An 11,010-nucleotide genomic window follows, 5' to 3' on the forward strand; every position below is an offset into this window, starting at 1 on the left:
GAAGCCCCTAGTCGGCCAAGTGCAGAGAATGAAGACTGGCCCATTTCCTTGGCCAGAGTAGATGACCAAGCTATGGAGTGACAGGAAACAGTGGTGTTAAACAAGGCCAGGAGCCAACCTCCAGCAGGAAGCACTGCCCTTAGCTTGGGCCGGAAGGTGCTGACCTAAGGCAACTGGAAGCAACTACGAGTATCCACAGTGGTCATCCAACGATGCTTCCAGAAAACTATTTTAATAGGTGAGGGAGGGCACATTACCAAGAAATATTTCCACCACAGGTCAGCACAGCAGAAAGAGCAGAAGCGATGAGGTTAGGTGGTCCTGACTTCAAATCTCAGCCTGCCACTTGACCACAAGTCCCTTAACTCTTCTCAGCCTGGGTTTTCTCACTCATAAATCAGACTTAATAATCACACAGCATCACTGTGAAGACTTGGAAGAGAATATGTGAAGTGTCCAACACAAAACTGGCACAAGGCAAGCACTCAATAAATTGGTTTCTCTTCTCTGCTCCTACTACCATGTGCTACAGACCCAAGCTGAAAGAGATGTGGCTTCTACCTCCAAAAGCTGCCTCTAGTGGGCAGCTAGATTGTCACAAGAAGTTGGCAGCATGCGAAGACCAGGTCAGAGCCCTAGGGTGAAATGTGAAGTTCCAGAAGGAAAAGGAACCACACTGCCACTACAGGAGGATGGATAGAACTTCTCAAAAACCAAAAGTGAAGCCAGGCGTGGTGGCTCATGCCTATAATTCCAGTACTTTGGGAGGCTGAGGTGGGTGGATCACCTGAGGTCAGGAGTTCAAGACCAGTCCGACCAACATGGAAAAACCCCATCTCTACTAAAAATAGAAAAATATCCGGGCATGGTGGCACACACCTGTAACCCCAGCTACTCGGGAGGCTGAGCCGAGATTGTGCCACTGCACTCCAGCCTGGGCAATAAGAGCAAGACTCCATCTCAAAAAAAAAAAAAAAAAAAAAAAACCCACAAAAATGAAAAGGGAAAAGTAAGCCAAACCCAAAAGTGACTCCAAAGTTGTAAGATTTGTAAGGCAGGAAGATTGCTAGTGCCACTGCTAAGACAGTCCTGAGAGATAAGGGCAGAGGCAGAAACCAAAACTCTGAGAAAAGTGACCAGCCAAAGTGACCTGACATGCAAGCCAGTGGCCAAGCCCGAGCTAAAGCTTTGGCCTCAGTCCCCAACCCAAAGCACTGCACGTGCAATCATGTGGACCAGGTCTCCCCACCTCACTCTGTGAGCCAACTGGTTCCAATCCTCCAATGGCCTTGACTGCTGGCGTCAGCCCTTCAGTAAGCTGCAGCCTTTCTAAATTTTCCATCAACTGCTCCAGCTTTAGGACCCAAATCATGGCAATGGGCAGATAAACAGTGATCAAGTACATATTTCCATGAATTGCAATGTGGCTTCATTCTTGTAATTCTACACCACTATTTATGAACCATCGGCTCATGACGACTCCCAGATGCTCTCTGTCCTCCTTACACACAACAGGTCTCACCTAGTGCCACCCATAAGACTGTCAACACTTGGGGCCAAGGAGTTCTTTGCTGTCGAGGTGGTCCTGCACATTGTAGCATGGCCAGCAGCATCCTTGGCCTCTACCCACTAGATGCTGCCCCCAGTTGTGACAACCAACACTATCTCCAGACACTGCCAAATGTCCCCAGCTGAAAACCACTGCCTTATCTCTTGTACAGCTTTTTTTTTCCTCTTAAACTTGAAAAGTAGGCCGGGCGCGGTGGCTCAAGCCTGTAATCCCAGCACTTTGGGAGGCCGAGGCGGGTGGATCACAAGGTCGAGAGATCGAGACCAACCTGGTCAACATGGTGAAACCCCGTCTCTACTAAACATACAAAAAATTAGCTGGGCGTGGTGGCGCGTGCCTGTAATCCCAGCTACTCAGGAGGCTGAGGCAGGAGAATTGCCTGAACCCAGGAGGCGGAGGTTGCGGTGAGCCGAGATCACGCCATTGCACTCCAGCCTGGGTAACAAGAGTGAAACTCCATCTCAAAAAAAAAAAAAAAAAAAAAAAAGAAAAAAAAAAGAAAAGTAAAAACAGTCCAGCTTAGTGGGGTTATAGACATCATAGGACATCTTAAACTGGAGTCATAAACTGGAGTTTAATGGGGAAACAGGAAACACTGGGCATCTGGCTAGTGTGGGTGAAGCCCCTGGGATAAGGATCTATGTGGAGATATGCAACTCTGTCCACCACGGGTCCTTGTAGACACTCCATAATGTCTTAATTTTTACCAACTCCTAAACTAGATGTCTATACACAGACTCCTAAATTGAGAATACAGCAAATTCCTGATGAGAGAGATCCAAGATGGCTGATCACTAGCAGCTCGGGATTGTAGCTCCCACTGAAAGCGCAAAGAAGGAGAGGACGCCACACCTTCACATGAATTCTTGTTGCTCACGCACCAGGAGATTCCCAGCGGAGGAGCCCCACGGGTCGCCAGCGCGACTCTTGTGACCGGCGAGGCGGTTTTGCCGGCGCCTCGGAGCGTCGGTTCTCGGTGCAGAGTCGGAAAAGCACCCTCAATCTTAACGCCGCTGATTTAGTCGGTGCAGTGGGTTGCTCAGATTTCGGCGCTGGGAATCAGTAAGTTGGACGTCCACTCAGAAACCCAATTACAAAGACGGTAATTATAAAGACCACAGATGGATAAATCTACAACGAAGGGAAGAAAACGGTCAAAAAAGGCTGAGAATGCCCAAGATCAGAATGCCTCTTCCTCAGCAGGGGATCCCAGTTCCTCATCTGCAACGGAACAAGGCTTGATGGAGAACGAGTGTGTTTCAATTACAGAAGCAGGCTTCAAAACGTGGATAATAAGAAACTTCTGTGAATTAAAAAAACTTGTTATAACACAATCTAAAGAAACTAAGAACTTTGAAAAAAGGTTTGACGAAATGTCAACAAGAATACAAAATTTAGAGAGGAAAATAAGTGAATTGATGGAGTTGAAAAACACAATACGAGAACTACGTGAAGTATGCACAAGTTTTAACAGCCGAATTGATCAAGCAGAAGAAAGGATATCAGAGGTCGAAGATCAACTCAATGAAATAAAACAAGAAGACAAGACGAGAGAAAAAAGGATAAAAAGGAACGAGCAAAGTCTCCAAGAAATATGGGACTATGTGAAAAGACCTAATCTACGCTTGATAGGTGTACCTGAATGTGACGAAGAGAATGAATCCAAGCTGGAAAATACGCTTCAGGACATTATTCAGGAAAATTTTCCCAGCCTAGTAAAGCAGGATAATATTCAACTCCAGGTAATACAGAGAACACCACAGAGATATTCCTCAAGAAGAGCAACTCCAAGGCACATAATCGTCAGATTCACCAGGGTTGAAATGAAGGAGAAAATACTAAGGGCAGCCAGAGAGAAAGGTCAGGTTACCCACAAAGGGAAGCCTATCAGACTTACAGCAGATCTCTCAGCAGAAACCCTACAAGCCAGAAGAGAGTGGGGGCCAATATTCAACATCCTTAAAGAAAAGAACTTTCAACCCAGAATTTCACATCCAGCCAAGCTAAGCTTCACATGTGAAGGAAAAATAAAGTTTTTTGTGAATAAGCAAGCACTCAGAGATTTCATCACCACCAGGCCTGCTTTGCAAGAGCTTCTGAAAGAACCACTACACATATGAAAGGAACAAACAGTATCAGCCTTTCTAAAAAAATTATCAAAAAGAGCATCAATATAATGAAGAATTTACATCAACTAATGGACAAAATAGCCAGCTAATGACAGTATTAAACTCACATATATTATTATTAATTCTAAATTTAAATTGACTAAATCCCCTAATCCAAAGGCAATTTGAATAAAAAACTAAAACCCATCAGTATGCTGCATCCAGATCCATCTCACATTCAAGGATACACAAAGACTCTAAACAAGGGATGGAGAAAGATTTACCAACCAAACAGAGAGCTAAAATAAATAAATAAAAAGCAGAAGTTACAATTAAGCAACAAAGATCAAAAGAAGCAAAGAAGGACATTATATAATGATAAAAGGATCAATGCAACAACAAGAAGAGCTAAAGATCCTAAATATATACGCACCCAATACAGGAATACCTAGACATACAGGACTTATAAAGAGACTTAGACTCCCACATAATAATAGTGGGAGACTTCAACATTAATATTAGACAGATCAATGAGACAGAAAATTAACAACGATATTCAGGTCTTGAACTCAGATCTGGAACAAGTAAATGTAATTAACATTTATAGAACTCTCCACTTTAAACATACAAAATATACACTCTTATCAGTACCACATCATATCAATTTAGAAGTTTAAATGAAATCTTGGTTGGCTCCTTGTTTGTTATTCTCTTCCCTCATTTTCTTTCATGTCTCCATTATTAAGGACAATTATAGGCATACCCATATTTAGACTGCATTCTAGCCTGGGCAATAAAGCAATACCCCCACCCTCTCTCCCTCTTCCTCTTTCTCTTTCTTCCTCTTCTTTATTAAAAAAAAAAAAAAAAAAAAAAGAGAATACAAATTTTAACTTTTCAATTCTCATATTTTTGTGCCTCTACTACTAAGCATCAGTGACAACTATGAACAAGACAGAGACTGCTCCTGAGCCCATAGGCTTGCCCAATTTCACAGTGCTGTAAGAAGTGCTATGCTGGGAGTGACAGAGCTCAGCCTGAGCCCCACAGAAGAACACTGGCCCAACGCCACCACTTACTTAGTTTTCTATCTTTAAAACAGCGACACCAGCCCTACCTACGACTCAGAGTTGTCACCAGGGCCTAGAGTCACAGAAGTTCTAGGCTGGAAGAAACTTTCTAGGACTAAAAGGTGAAGTCACTCTGCAAAAGTGCTGCACAGAGGTAGAGGTCTGCCAGTGGGGTTCAGAAATCACGTGGATCCCTTCCTAGTGAGGAAGCACCTATTCAGAAGAAAGAAAAAGCAGTGAGATGGGCTCTGAAGCTCTCAGATCCAGTGAGGAATACAGAGGTCGGAGAGGTTTCAGACGACAGCTCACAAGCATCCTGCCTCCCTCCAGCCCACGAGCACCACGTACTCCAACCGCCTGATCCACATGCCTTGGGAAGTCCTGCTCCTGAGGGCAGCTGAGATTCTCCCAACTCCTCACAAGCAATGATGCTTCCTGCCCCTACAGGCTGGAGAGGTATAGCCCCATCCAAAAGTATTTTTCAGGCCAGGTGCGGTGGCTCACGCCTGTAATCTCAACACTTCAGGAGACCAAGGCAGGTGAATCACTTGAGGTCAGGAGTTCGAGACCAGCCTGGCCAACATGGTGAACCCCCATCTCTACTAATAATACAAAAATCAGCGGGGCGTGGCAGTGAGTACCTGTAGTTCTAGCTACTTGGGAGGCTGAGGCACAAGAACTGCTTGAATCTGGGAGGTGGAGGTTGCAATGACCCAAGATCACACCACTGTACTCCAGCCTGGGCGACAGAGTAAAACTGTCTCTTAAAATACAACAACAAAAACACTATTTTTCAGAAAGTTCATCAGGTTTTTAAACTCAGTGGTAAAAGAGAGTGCTCAGTGACGCTGTCAGATGCAATGAAAAGAGCTGGACTGGGCATTGGAAAACTCTAGTTCCTGTCCCAAATCTGTTACTCTCACATGCAAAATTTGGGTGGCTCCGCAGCCCTCCATGTCGACCTTGTCATCGTGAATGGTCCAAACCAAAACGGTGGGAATGTCAGCTTTGTTTTGAAATAAACTATTCTGAAACCATAGGTGAGTTACCTCCAACAAAGCCTTGCCCTCAATTATTGAGACCCAGCCTGGAGAAACAAAATGCAGAGATAACCTTGAAAGCTCATTTCAGCAAGGATTTCCTTCTTCTTTACCTGCAAACCTTTTACCAGAGCTGGCAGCAAACTGATGAGTTAATGCAGTTGGTTGACAGGATGCCAGTGAGACACATGGACAAATGAAAGCCCCACTTATTGACCCATGTGTGCCTGCCTCTTTGCAGATAACAGCCATGGCCAGCCAGGAAGGGCACTGGGTTAGCCTGTGGGAATGGGGCACCAGAGCCTACTCCCTGTCTGGGAAATCCACTGGAGGCCAGGTGTGGCATCTCTTGAAAATAACACACACATCTCTCTTTCTCTCCTCTTCCTGTGCTAGGCAGCCCCCTGAGAACTGGTGCCAATCAAAAGGGAGCTCAGTAGGGGGGAGGGAGTGAAGCTCTGATCACATACTGGATCATCAGTCCAGATTGGCCAAGAGCTGTCTTTATTGAGCATGTAAACACTTGGCCTCAAATCAATTGCCAATCAAGGTTTTGTAATATCCAAAGGTATCACAAATATTCAAGAGCTCTTGTGAAATTCCCAAAGTAAAGTTTAATATTCATTTTTAAAATGCCTGTGGTGTGTCTTATGAAACAGCCTGCCATAATAACCAAGCAATGACAACAGATCATTACTGTTTCCAAATCTGGCTGGGAATCACCATCTTTATACTGAAAGTTGAAAAGCAAACTCATCACCACTTTCAGCCCAGGAAGCCCAAATAATTCAGAAAATTACTAGTATTTCGCAAAATAATTTAGCAAGAAGGTGTCCAAAATGCTGGGAAGAACTGAACTGTGATCTGTTACCATCTTCTAAGTGGGAAAGAATAAAACAAAAGTCCCACGATTTTAAGTTTGAATTACAAAATTAGAAGAAAAGAAATGCAGCTACTGCTACAGATTCAAATTTCGATTAAGGATTTGATTCCAGTATTATACAATTTTTGTCAGAAGCAAGATTTCTCAGCCACTGAGAAAGAAAATTAAAGACCATGAGAAGAGGCCAAGAAAGGTCATGAGAGGCCTGAGCAAGGACACTGCGGCGGCTCCACATAGGGAGGTTGCAGTGGAATGGCCCTGGGCTCCTGCCTGTACAGTAGGACCTCACCTCCAGGGAGACCCCCGTCCTGGCCCCCCTCACTCTAACACAGGACGAGGCACACCTCCAGTGAATTCTGCCTCAGTGGCCGCTGCCCTCATAAGTGCAAGGCTGGGCTTGAGAGTTTCAGGGGAGAAACTCAGTGGTAGGTGAGGTGATTTTTCCCAGCTGCAGCAGCTGGTACTTGGGAGACTCTTAATTTCCCTCCTTTCTGCGCTAATTCCCAAAGACACACAGGAAGTGGACTGGACATCTCTGCCAAAGGTGACAAACTTCAGGAGTGCTGGTGGTGGCAAGGCCTCTCTGCACACACTTTGGCCAGGTCCTCCCTCACCCCGTGAGAAGCCAAGGGGGCACATTCCTCAACATGGCTGGCCCTTAGGAGTCACACCCACTGGCCAGAAGTCCTGAGCACCAAGCCCTCCAGCAGTAAGCTCCTAACTCCTCGAGAGGCTAGTTAGCAGCAGGGTTCCATCTGGAACCCAGGTCTCTGACTACAAGAGCTAATCTAGAGCTCTTTTCTCACATTTTTTCAGCAGTGGTCTAGCAGAGGGAGTCAGACCGTAAGTGGAGCCAGCCCCTTCACCAAAGAAAGTGTGATGAAGTCCATGAAACCAGAGAATAAGGCCCTTTGACCTGTCAGGGGCAGATTCTTAAGGGCACAGAAGGGGGAAAAAAAAAAACAAAAGCAAGTTTATACTCATAGGGAAACATAATCTGTGATTATAAATATTTCATGAACACTGGCTGAGAGACTAGGGTTGAGAGGGTGGACAGCAAATTAGATCCCAGCCTGCAAAGTGATAGGGCAGCTGGAAAAGCAGCAAAGCCGAGGCTATTCTGGGCTGTGCTGTGAGGGCCTGCGTCACAGGCCCTGGCCACCGGCTTTGTTGAAACCACAGCCTTCCAGCGGTCAGCACAGAACACCTTGGGAAGAGGGTTTAAGTCTATGAAGACCAGAGGAGGGGACAGTGAGGACAGAGGAAAGTCATCTAAATGACTCTGATGAACCTGAACAGCAGGGAGGCGGGTGAGGGGTGGCAGCACCTTGCAAGCACATGAACAGAAGACACTTCCTGCTAAGGGCAGAGGAAGAAGTGAGGCTGACCCCAGAAAGCAAGGGACCTGAGAAGCCAGAGGGCAGCTTGGGTAAAGCTGCGCCAGTGAGAGCAAAGGTCCAGCCCTTAAGCAAGTGGTGCCAGGCTGAGAACAATTCCACCTTCCCTTTGCTTCAGGCCAGGGTTCTCTTCCTCCCACAGCCTTTATGAAGTAGCACAGAAAGCAGGGACGTTAAGAACCTACTGAGGGCCAGGCGCAGTGGCTCAAGCCTGTAATCCCAGCGCTTTGGGAGGCAGAGGTGGTGGATCACGAGGTCGAGAGATCGAGACCATCCTGGTCAACATGGTGAAACCCCATCTCTACTAAAAATACAAAAAATTAGCTGAGCATGGTGGCGCGTGCCTGTAATCCCAGCTACTCAGGAGGCTGAGGCAGGAGAATTGCCTGAACCCAGGAGGCGGAGGTTGCAGTGAGCCAAGACCGCGCCATTGCACTCCAGCCTGGGTAACAAGGGCGAAACTCCGCCTCAAAAAAAAAAAAAGAACCTACCGAGTACCAGCTGCTGCTGCTGGAGAGAAACACTCACCACTGGCAAAGCAGGCCCTGGTTTCAATGATTCCTCCTCCTTGGCCACATCCAACCGCTGCGGCAGAGCATGTCAGCCTTACCAGAGGGCCAGATGGAGAGGATATTAGCTCCTAAAATACCCAGAGTACCTTGAATCAGGCTTAGTCAGAGGAGCCCTGGGGAGCAATGTGCTCCTCCAACGGAAGATGTAAAACTGAGAGCCTCTGCCTCATTGCAGTCAAGGCTCAGTGGGCAATGGGCTCCAAGGTATGCCCACAGAACTCAGGAAAATCAGAACATCAGCCTCTAGGATCACAGCTGGTAAGAATCAAGTCAAGATGAAGTGGACTCATCAACTACAAAAGGAAGACCCAATGATGTGGAAAGACCCTGGGTTGGAAGTCACAGGATCCAGCTCCGAGACCAGCTTTACCACTTACTAGTTGGAGAACCCTGAAAAATCACCTCTTACCTCTGAATTACCTCTGAAATACCTCTGAAACTCAGTGTCTTCAGTGTTATTCCAATTTAAGACATTATTTATAGCCAGCGACCTACTTGACATCTCTTCGATGTCTCAAAGGCACCTCCATTCAGCTTGCCCACACCTGCTCTTCCTCCCCAATCCTCCGGCCTAGCTCCAGGTTCAACACAACCAACTATCCAGGCACAGAAGCCCAAAACCTCAGGAAAACCATCCCTGGCCTTTCCCCATTAGTATTCCCCATTACTAACCCACCTCCACTAGTATTCCCCAAGTCAACTCCACCTCCTAAAGATGCCCACTGCCCTCCACCACAACCTGGTCCATATTATCACCTCGCACAGTCTATTACAAAGCACACTCTTCCATTCTGGCCTCCCCAAGATCTCTCTCCAGAGCAAATCTAACCATGTCTTATCCCACTGGCTAAATTACTCTTCAACAGCATCCCAATGACCTTAGTAAAAGGAAAATCTCCCGAGGACTCATGAGGCCCCACTCCTCTTTTGGCTTCAACCCCCCGCCATGTTCCCTCTTGCTCTCCCTGTTCCAGCTAAATTGGCTTTTTCTTCTAGACCTGGTATTTACCACATTCCCTCCTGTCACAGGGTTTCTGCACATGCCCTTCCCTCTACCAGCAACATTTCCTACTCTTCTCTTACCTAACTAATTCCTATTCATTTATTTCACTATGATATAAAGTGCACTGAAGTATACAGCTCAGTAATTGTTTGTGGATGTCTATGCTCATGGAACTTGCACACAGATCTAGATTTAGGACATTCGTAAGACCCAGAAGTTTCCCTCTTTCCCCTTTCCAGTCTACACCTTCCCTATCCCCAGGTAACCACTGTTGACTTCTATCACTGTACCTATTCAGACTGCAGCTGATGCAATCCTTCTTCAGGGAAGCTGCCTCCAATCCCACTGAAACTCTAGCTCCTTTATCACAGACCCTTGCTACACTTGGGACTTTGCACTTGTTTGAGGAATTATTGATTCACGTTGGTTTCCCCTGAGACTATATGAACTCCAGGAAAGCAGGGACCACACTTGCTTTTACTCTTTTACTTACCTTTGTTTTCTCAGTGCTGACCCATGCAGAGTCGTGACAATAGTAAATAGCTACTTCCTATTCCTAAAAGTACCTACTGTTTGGTTGTTTTGTTTGTTTGTTTGTTTTTTAAGAGACAGGTCTTGCCATGTTGCTCAGACTGGACTCACCTCTTGGGCTCCTCCTACCTCAGCCTCCTGAGTAGTTGAGACTACAGGCCTGGGCCACCATCCCTAGCCTGAGTGCTCATTATTGCCAGGTATTGTTCTAAGCACTTATAAACTCATTTAATCTTCACATCAATTCTATCAAGTAGGTACCATTACTACATCCCCCTTTTACAGATAAGGAAACTGAGCCAAAGAAAAGTAAAATAATTTGCCCAGTCATTAAGTGGTAGAGTCAGGATTCAAATCCATACAGTCTGGCCTATGTTCCTCATTATTATCCTACTCTGACTCTCAGAAGCCATTGAGATTAGTTATTCATTTAATGAGTTAACTACCTAAGGTATTCTAAATGAATTAAAAAAAATTATAAATAAGTTGATGAGATTCCAGCAAAGGAACTTAGAGAGCCTCTAAATCTTTGCAAGCAAACCAACAGATGAATGGAAGATAACTGTCACTGAATCACCTGCACAGACCCAAGATTACGTCATCTGCAAAATGTAAGAACATCCATTTCTCCAGCAGTCCAGGAAGTCCAGTACTGGGCACAGTGGAGTGTTCTGGCAGATGATCAGAATAAAGAAAAGATTACTGTCTGGGATTTACTGTGACCTGAAGGAAATGTTCGCTAGATTAAATCAGCTTCTTTGCTCTTATTCCATGCTAACTCAGTAATCTTTATAACCATTTAAAGTCTCAAGCCCACTAATAGAGGAAGAGATTTT

This window comes from Saimiri boliviensis, chromosome 4 (assembly GCF_048565385.1).
Source record: "Saimiri boliviensis isolate mSaiBol1 chromosome 4, mSaiBol1.pri, whole genome shotgun sequence".
NCBI lineage: Eukaryota > Metazoa > Chordata > Mammalia > Primates > Cebidae > Saimiri > Saimiri boliviensis.